This window comes from Lissotriton vulgaris, unplaced genomic scaffold, assembly GCF_964263255.1.
Source record: "Lissotriton vulgaris unplaced genomic scaffold, aLisVul1.2 SCAFFOLD_2302, whole genome shotgun sequence".
In the NCBI taxonomy this organism is placed as follows: domain Eukaryota; kingdom Metazoa; phylum Chordata; class Amphibia; order Caudata; family Salamandridae; genus Lissotriton; species Lissotriton vulgaris.
The window spans coordinates 133830-143658 of NW_028242786.1; positions in this window are offsets into that span (position 1 = coordinate 133830).

Consider the following 9829-nt stretch of genomic DNA (forward strand, 5'->3'; position numbering starts at 1 on the left):
TATATTCACAGCAGATTCCTATGTAGTAACCAGCAGGTTCATTGGCAGGGTGTCAGTGCAGTGTACACAGCACCACCATGATGCCATCTTTCTTTTCTGGTTGGAGGACGAAGCTCTGCTTTCTGAATGCTCAGGTATCAGGATTGTGCCATAATTTCCCATCTGTCATGGTCCCTTGTAGACAGGCTCCGTGTCCAATCACAACACATTACTGCCGTCTGTCATACTCTTTGATCAGTAACATTTGCGATGTAGCAAATGCTGGGGAGCTAAATGTAGCTAAATGTATCAAGACTTGTGAATAAATATCAAGTAGGTGGATACTGCTTTGTGCTCTGATGCGTCTTGTGTAGTTTAGATAAAGATACTTTATTTTTCTAAACTGGCGTGGAGTCCATTTGTGGTGTTTTCACTGTGTTACTGTGAGTGTTGGTATAAATACTTTACACATTGCCTTTGATAAGCCTGTCTGCTCGTGCCAAGCTACCAAGGGGGTGAGCAGGGGTTATCTAAAGAGTGTATCCCCCTTGCCCTGACTAGAAGCAAGGGTCCCTATTTGGACATTGGTACCTACCTCTGCCAAATAGAGACCCCCAGATTTAACAGCCTCCTACTGCAGGACTTACCAAATCCTAAAGGAAAAACCAAACTATCCTGCATTTGACTGTCCTTCCCAACATGGTCACATTTCACTCGACCTACTCCCTGCCCAGCCAAAAAAAGAGTTAGACTCGCACTTGAAGAAAGTTTCTTGGAATCCATCAACTCCAAACCCTCAGGTTTAGAGCTCGTCACAACTTGCTGGCCTAAATGCAACTGCTCTGAGTGACAAAGATCTGTAATATTTATTTTTCAACATAGGCCTAGGTAGTTTCGAAAGTTCTACGTAATTCTACGAAGTGATTCTGGCCTTCTCACAACCACTGAGCCAGTGAGACCAACAATCTTTGCTTCTGTACCTTTACAATGCTGACATTATAATATGAGAGTGAATATCAATGCAGTATTTCAACACCTGGAATAATGGCGTTGGTGGGTACCAATATCACACCAGATTGAAGGTATTGCAGTATTCAATATATATATGGCTTTCATTCACTAACTTTGCTTTCAATTTCTTACAAAGGATGTTAGTGAAGTTTAAGAATGTCTTTTCATCAACAGATACTGGTGCTTCATGAATGAGAACCTGTTTACGATCTCTCTGAATATTTGCTATGTGAGGACAAGTGGATTTGGATTTAAAAAAGCTCTTCCCTTGAACACTTAAACATCTTTGATAGACCTGTCATCCTTAGGGTGGTCTTCCTAAAAAGATTTTTCCTGCTTACCTCCTTTTTTTGCTGAATCGTTTTGTTGTCCTTAGGACTCTGAGCACTTTACGGTAAAATTGGTGTATACACAACTGGCATATTTAGTTTACTTGTAACTGGTATGCCATATGCCCAGGACTGAAGACATTTCTATGCTAGTAGTGAGCATACAGAGTAATTGTGCCACCCAAACAAGTCGCCGTTTAAACCTGTCTTACGCCTGCCACTGCAGTGCCTGTATGTGCAGTTTACTGCCACATTGACTTGGCATGTAAAGCCCTTTGCCAAGCCTTAAACTCCCCTTTTATTACACAGAAGTCATCTCTAAGGTAGGCCATAGGAAGCCCATAGGACAGGGTGCTGTGTAAGCAAAAGCTAGAACATGTACCTTTAAGCTGTGCATGTCCTGGTAGTGCTAAACCCCTAAAGTTGTTTTTCACTACTGTGAGGCCTACCCTATCATAGGATAACATTGGGGATTTCTTTCTCCAGTAGATAAGCTGTAATTCCTGATTGAGAGTGAATGGATTTTTTATTATGAATTTGGAACAATAAATCCTCTTTACTGGCAAAGTCAAATTTATCGTGACCACTTACACAATGCCACTTCAAGAAAGTTGGACTTGAAACCCATCTTGAACCAAGGACCACTGACTGACTCCAATGGCTACTCTTCTGGTCTCCTGCTATGAGCCCCAGGGACAAAACAGGCTCCCGAAAGCCCAATGACCTGTCTTCATGAGTTCCTGACCCCCAATGGGTGCTTCTCAGGTCCGGGCCCTTTGAAGTGTTTTTTGGGCCCCTAAAATCAAGCTTTTTGGCTCTTCATGAATGGGCCAGTTTGCTGCTGAAGCACACCATTTGCACACAGGATCAAACTGACCTGGTCAAGCACCACTGCTCATGACTACGAGGCTCCAGCCTGTCCATCCGTGATGCTGGTAAGCTAATTGAGCCCCGTAGACGATCACCAGCGACGCTCTTCTTACTCCCAACAATCTTCTTCCCCGTGAACGAAACTCTTGGCTCAATTGTTGAGAAAGTAAAACTTCAGCAGGGCTTATCTGGCACTGTGTCCAACACGCGCTCCATTACGGTCAGCTTCACTTTTGGATTTAACCCGGTCAAGCACTAATAGTTAGCCCTAGGTGGGGCTTTATGCTTTTATCGCCAAATCAAAGGAGAGAGGACTAGGTAAGTTAGTCCGGATCCCCAGGATTATATGTAGATATCAATAAGGACTAGCTAAGTAGTGAGAGGAAGACTCAATTAGGTACGTGTGCTAGTAAACCATTTGGTTTGTTCATGAAGCCCTCACCCACCAACCTGGTTGGTGGCATGCTTCCTCATCGGGCCCACCACAGTGACACCGAATGTGTCCCGGGTGTGCTTCAATGCCAGAAATACTGCGAAGCTGGTATGATTGCTGAGTTTGCGGTGTAATGAGTGAGTAAGTGAAGGTTTAAAAGCTATACAGTGGGTCCCAGTACCCAAGGGTAAATAGATAAACTTTAATCACTGGGCCCCTGTTAGCAAATCGCCATAGCCATCCCGGACGCCTACAAGATCATCCGAAAAGATCGCACCAACCAAACAGGAGGAGGCATCGCCATCGTCCATAAGAACACCATCCGCATCACGACCAGTTCCGACGATAACCTCGCTACCGCCCAACACCTCCAATTCCAGATCCACACCGACCCCAAAACCACACTCAGAGGCACCCTCATCTACTGACCACCAGGACCCCGCACACAATTCAGCGAAGACATCACTGACTTCATCAGCCCACATGCCCTCCCCTCCGAGAACTACATCTACTGGGAGACCTCAACTTCCACCTGGAAAAGAAAAACAACAGCAACACCACCGCCCTTCTGGACAACCTCGCCAATCTCGGACTCAAACAACTTGTTGACACCCCCACCCACTTTGCCGGTCACACGCTCGACCCTATCTTCACCTCCAGCAAGCACATCTCCTTCGATTACACCACAACTCACTATTAGACTGGCCACAGCTGCGTTCACTTCAACTACAAAAAGACCACGACCCACAACCCCCCACAACCTATTCCTCGAAGAAATTGGAACAAAATCACCACCGACCAGCTCCTCACATCGCTTCACCAAACCCCCCTGCCAGATCATCGGACCCAAATCAAGCAGCCACCAACCTCACACAATGGATCACAACGAACTAGCACCCTTGTAAAACCATCTAATCAAGCAAGGTAGCAAAAAAGCCCCCTGGTTCAACGATGACCTTAAGAAATCCAAGAAGTTCAAAATCGTCAAAGAATTTACCAACCCCACCGCCGGCACCAACGACATCACTCCATCCCAAGACCTCTGCGACTCTCTATCCTCATTCTTCCACAACAAAATCGCCGAAATACATAACAGCTTTGAAAACCAGTCCGAAGAACAGTCCACTCCACCCACCTCTGAACCAAAACCGCACTTTAACAACCTTTACGCCTGGAACCCAATCACCACCGAAGACACCATCCGCCTGATGAACTCCATCCACTCAGGATCGCCAACCGACCCATGTCCCCACCACATTTTCAACAAAGCAGACTCCATCATCGCACCCCATCTCCGCGATGTCATCAACTTTTCCTTCAACTCCGCTACCTTCCCGGAAAACTGGAAACATGCCAAACTCAGCGCTCTCCTGAAGAAACGCACAGCAGACCCCACTGAACTTAAAAACTACCGCCCCATCTCGCTCCTCCCATTCCCTGCCAAAGTCATTAAGAAAGCCGTCAATAGTCAGCTCGCCGCCTTCCTTGAATCCAACAAATCCCTCGACTCTTCTCAGTCCGGCTTCCGAACCAAACACAGCACCGAAACCGCCCTCATCACAGCAACAGACGACATTCGAACACTACTGGACAACGGAGAAACAGTTGCCCTCATCCTACTTGACCTCTCCACAGCCTTCGACACAGTCTGTCATAGCACCCTCATACAACGCATCAGCAACGTCAGAATACAAGGAAAAGCATTGGACTGGATCATCTCGTTCCTCGCCGGAAGAACACAGAGAGTCCGCCTTCCCCCTTTTAGATCAGAGGCCACCAAAGTCATCTGCGGCGTACCACAAGGATCATCACTCAGTCCCACCCTCTTCAACGTATACATGAGTCCCCTCACATCCATCGCGCGCCAACAAAACCCCAACATCATCTCCTACGCAGACGACCCCCAGCTGATCCTCTCCCTCACCAAAGACCCAAACACCGCCAAAACCAACTTACACGGAATGAAAGAAGTAGCCGAGTGGATGAAGAACAGCCATTTAAAACTAAACTTGGACAAAACGGAAGTCCTCATCTTAGGGTCATCCCCCTCTGCCTGGGACAACTCATGGTGGCCACCGGCCCTGGGAACCGAACCCATACCTACGGATCACGCACGTAACCTGGGCTTCATCCTGGACTCTTCCCTCTCGATGACCAGACAGCCAACGCCGTCTCATCATCATGCTTCAACATCCTACACATGCTCAAAAAAATCTTCCATTGAATCCCCACGAAACAAGAAAGACGGTCACTCACGCACTGGTCACCAGCCGACTGGATTACGGAAAGACCCTTTACCCCGGAACCACAGCCAAACCACAGAAAAAACTCCAACGCATCCAAAACGCCTCAGCCAGACTCATATTGGACATCCCTCGGCAAGCTCACATTTCCGGCCACCTGAAAGACCTCCATTGGATCCCTGTCAACAAGAGAATAACGTTCCGTCTCCTCACCCACGCACACAAAGCCCTCTACGACCTAGGACCCGAATGCCTCAACACGCGACTATCCTTCTACACCCCCTCCCGCCAACTACAATCGTCCAATCAAGCCCTCGACGCAATTCCGCGCATACACAGATGCACCATGGGGGGAAGATCCTTCTCCTACTTAGCGGCCAAAACCTGGAATTCTCTCCCCACCCACATCCGCCTTACACAGAACCTCCTCTCCTTCAGAAAGCAACTAAAAACTTGGATATTCGATAAGTAAAGCACCCCCCTCCCTCAAGCGCCTTGAGACCCTCTGTGTGAGTAGTGTGCTATACACATTTTGGAACTTGAACTTGAACTTGAACCTCCTGCGTCCTGTGTGGTCTACATGTTTCAGCCAGGCCTTTCGAAACTGGCTTTCCTCAAGACCATTGAGTATGTGAAAAAAATGTGCAAGTAAATAATAAAATACTAAATTATAGTGATTGTGTTGTTTTTCTATAAATGTGTCGCACTCCCTAAGGTGCGTTATATGTTAGAGGGGGATTCCCTCTTGCTTTACCACACATAAAACATAGAGGACATAGACAGACGTACAGGGGAGAGTCATATTAGAATAGTATGCTGATTGCACAACATTTGCCGGCTGGTAAAGTGTGTGCTCGACCTATATGAGGCTAAAGTGTGGTCATGTCAATGACATAACTGGCGTGGGTTTTTATCATTTGAAACAATTGTTGTGGTTGTGGGCTAAACAGCGGATTTTAGCAGGGTGAGGTAGAGGTAATTGGTTATACCATACCCCCGAAGCTTCATCATGGATTGTGCCACCCTTGCGCTGAAAGAAAATTATTTTGAATATGAGGGAAAGTTCTACCTACAAAGCAACGGAACCTCTATGGTGAGTGTTTTTGCCCCTAGCGTGGTGGGGCTTTACGTCCACCATTTTGAACAGACCCATATCCAAGCACCTACCAATCCGAACTCGACCAACATAAAGACATGGCGTCGGTATATCGACGATATTTTCATCATCTGGGAAGGCAACCAGGAGACACTTGACAACTTCCTACTTTGGATAAACAGCCGTGATGCCTACCTACGCTTCACGTGCACTAGCAGCCATACTGAACTGGCCATTTTGGACCTCAACATCAGAGCAGACCAAGACGGCCTGACTACTACCACATTTTACAATCCCACAGCAAGGAACTCCCTCCTTAGGTTTGACAGCTTCCATCCTAGACTCCTGAGGGAAAACCTCCCCTATGGACAATTTTTACGCATCAGGCGCAACTGCAGCAACATTCATGATTACAAACAACAATCCACCGCCCTAGTCCACAAACTTGAGGACAGAGGGTACCCCACTAGGATCATTAAAAAAATTTGAAAAAGGACACGTAACCAAAACAGGGACGCACTCCTGGAAACCACCGTCAAACCACCTGAGGAACCCGTACTCACCTGTGTAACTACATACAATACCCCATCAAACCAGGTGTCTAACATCATCCAAAAAAACTGGAAGATCATCAACTCAGGCACTAGAGACTGGGAAAAACGCGTTTTGCGTATAAAAGATCAAAGAACTTAAAAGATCAACTCGTATCCACGAGGCCCAGGCGAAACAACCACCCCGCAGACAACACAATCCTGAACGCCTGGGGCCTACCCAAACTCACAGGCCACCAACCCTGCAATAACTGCAGTGTATGCCACCTGACATCCCCATCAAAAACCCTCAGTTTGGAACCTGGCAAAACATGGACACAATGCCAGTTCACTACCTGCAACTCATCAAACCTGGTGTACCTAATAACCTGCAGATGCGGCCTCAGGTACATTGGGATGACCACCCGCAAAGTCAAAACTAGAATGACTGAACATAGGAGCACCATTCGGTGCAGTAAAAACATAAGCAAACTGACAGACCATTTCCTGTCTCACAACCACACCCCCAATGACTTCACATGGACTGTTTTTGAGCAGTTTGAAGTAACGGAAACAAATGAAAAGAACCTCCTCTTGAAGGAACAATGCTGGATACACCGCCTCTCTACCCACACAGAGGGCTTGATTGACTCCATCCTGTGGATCTCTCTCACCCCATGAGTACTCACACCCCGAGTAACAGCATAACACACTCACAGTTCCCAGCTGAGTCCCCATAAATGATAATACCAACACACCATGCCACGTGGTCCTTCCAACTTCCTAACCTTCTCAGTGGCCAGTGCACCCCAGCTTAGCCACCTATTCAGCCATTTGGCCAGTGCTATAATATGCATGTAAGCACTATCATCCTGATTCATCAAAGGTAATTGCGCTCGCAAAGGGCCAGATTCTGAGAATCTGGCCCTTTGCGAGTGCGATTTTTGCATTTGGGATTCATCATCCCAAATGCAAAAATCGGTAATAGCGAATTCGCAAATTTGCGAGGAATTACATTTAAGGAATCTCTATTTGAGATTCCTTAATTGCAATTCATCATCCATTTTCAAATTGCGAAATCGCAATTTCAGCCGCTATTTACCGCGAGGTCAAACCTCGTGGTAAACAGCGAAAACTCAGAAAAATGCTTTTAAAAGCATTTTTCTGAGTTGCATGTTGCACAAACCAAATGTCCTTTGGACATGTGTGGGTGCAACACCTGTTTAAATTAGCATTTAAGGGGTGCTACAGGGTGTCCTCTGGACACCCCTGGCACCCTTTAAATCGCTATCTTATTTGCGATTAGCTAATTGCTAATCGCAAATAAGGAATACTCCCCATTCATTCCTATGGGCCTTTTGGTCCATAGGAATGAATGGGGAGTTATTCCTCATTTGAGATTAGCAATTTGCTAATCGCAAATAAGGAATAATTAGGAATCACATTTTTTTGGGATATTCCTACATGAATCCCGTTTTGCGAGCCTGTAATAGCGATTCCTTATGAATCGCTATTAGAGACTCGCAAAACGGGTCTTTCATGAATCAGGCTGTAAGCAACTACACTGACATTTTATTAATGATATGTGATTCCAAATAATTTTGTAAACCCAATATTGCCCAAAGCACATTAACGCTGATCTCTCAAACATTGGACTTTTAATCGAAGTAACTTTTCCCTTCGACATTACCAGCAGTAGCTTCAAACGCATTAAAACGCATGCGCATACACAGAAGGTCTCTTTGAGCGGTTTCTCACCAGCAGCGCGCAAGCGCCAGAGTCACTGCTCCCGCTCCCATGCTCACCGCAGCAGGATGACTAGGCACCCAGCACGAGCCCGCACCTTCTTCTATTTTTACCAATACCCAGATGCAGACAATCAGACAGGTTATTTAAACCCGGCCGACGGCCCCTTCATTTCACTCGGGCACCGCAGAAGGACGACAGGTCCAAGGAGGATCCAGACCGGCAATTCCGTGAGTAAATCCACCAAACGACCGCTACAAACAGGGTAAGCTGCTGGAATCTTTTTCCCTACAGGTCGGATTTAACCGCACGTTTTCCGAAACTTTTTTCAGGGTCTTTTTCTCTGCCAAGTGACCCAAGGAGGCTTTTACAGACCACTAGCCTGTGTGAGGATAATGTATTTTACTTACCTGTATCTCACCCTGCTAAAATCCGCTGTTTAGCCCACCACCACAACAATCGTTTCAAATGATAAAAACCCACGCCAGTTATGTCATTAACATGACCACACTTTAGCCTCATATAGGTCGAGCACACACTTTACCAGCCGGTAAATGTTGTGCAATCAGCATACTATGCTAATATGACTCTACCCTGTACGTCTGTCTACGTCCTATATGTTTTATGTGTAGTAAAGCAAGAGGGAATCCCCCTATACCATATAACGCACTTTATGGAGTGCAACACATTTATAAAAAAACAACACAATCACTATAATTTAGTATTTTATTATTTACTTGCACAATTTTTTCACATCCTCAATGGTCCTGAGGAAAGCCAGTTTCGAAAGGCCTGGCTGAAACATGTAGACCACACAGGACACAGGAGGTCATAATCCACACTCCAGCACGTCCGACTGCCTTTTAGTTGCTAACAGGGGCCCAGTGATTAAAGTTTATCTCTTTACCCTCGGGTACCCTCGGGTACTGGGACCCACTGTACCGCTTTTAAACCTTCACTTACTCACTCATTACACCGCACACTCAGCAATCATACCAGCTCAGCAGTATCTTTGGCGTTGAAGCACACCCGGGACACATTCGGTGTCACTGTAGTGGGCCCGATGATGAAGCATGCCACTAACTAGGTTGGTGGGTGAGGGCTTCTGGAGAACCGCAGCCTTAAGGCCGGGCGGCGCAGGGTACGCCTAAATCCCCCGGATTCACCTGCCTTGTCAAATACAGAGACACAGACTCTTCGTCTGGCGTAGAAGATGGTATTTATTAGCTGCAGCTAGTACAGTGGTCTTAGAAGTCGTCAGTACAACGAGGTTCAAAAGAGCCTGCCACTTAACTTCGTGGCGCACAGGTTTATATACGATACAATACAATGCAAAATGCAATCACACAAGAGCATGAGCTATAGGCAAACGTTGTAGACAATGTTTTAAGACTAAAGCAACTCAGATTCCCGGTTCCGTTTGTCACTCGACCCCTTAAGTAAATTACAAATAAATCCACATTATTCGATTTAACAAGCAGAGAAAACACAGCTGTGTGTCGTAGAAGGACAGTCATGAAAAAGGAGAATGCATGAGACATGTAGCGAAGGACAGCAGATAAGATAACTTAAAGGAAACAATGGTGTGAACT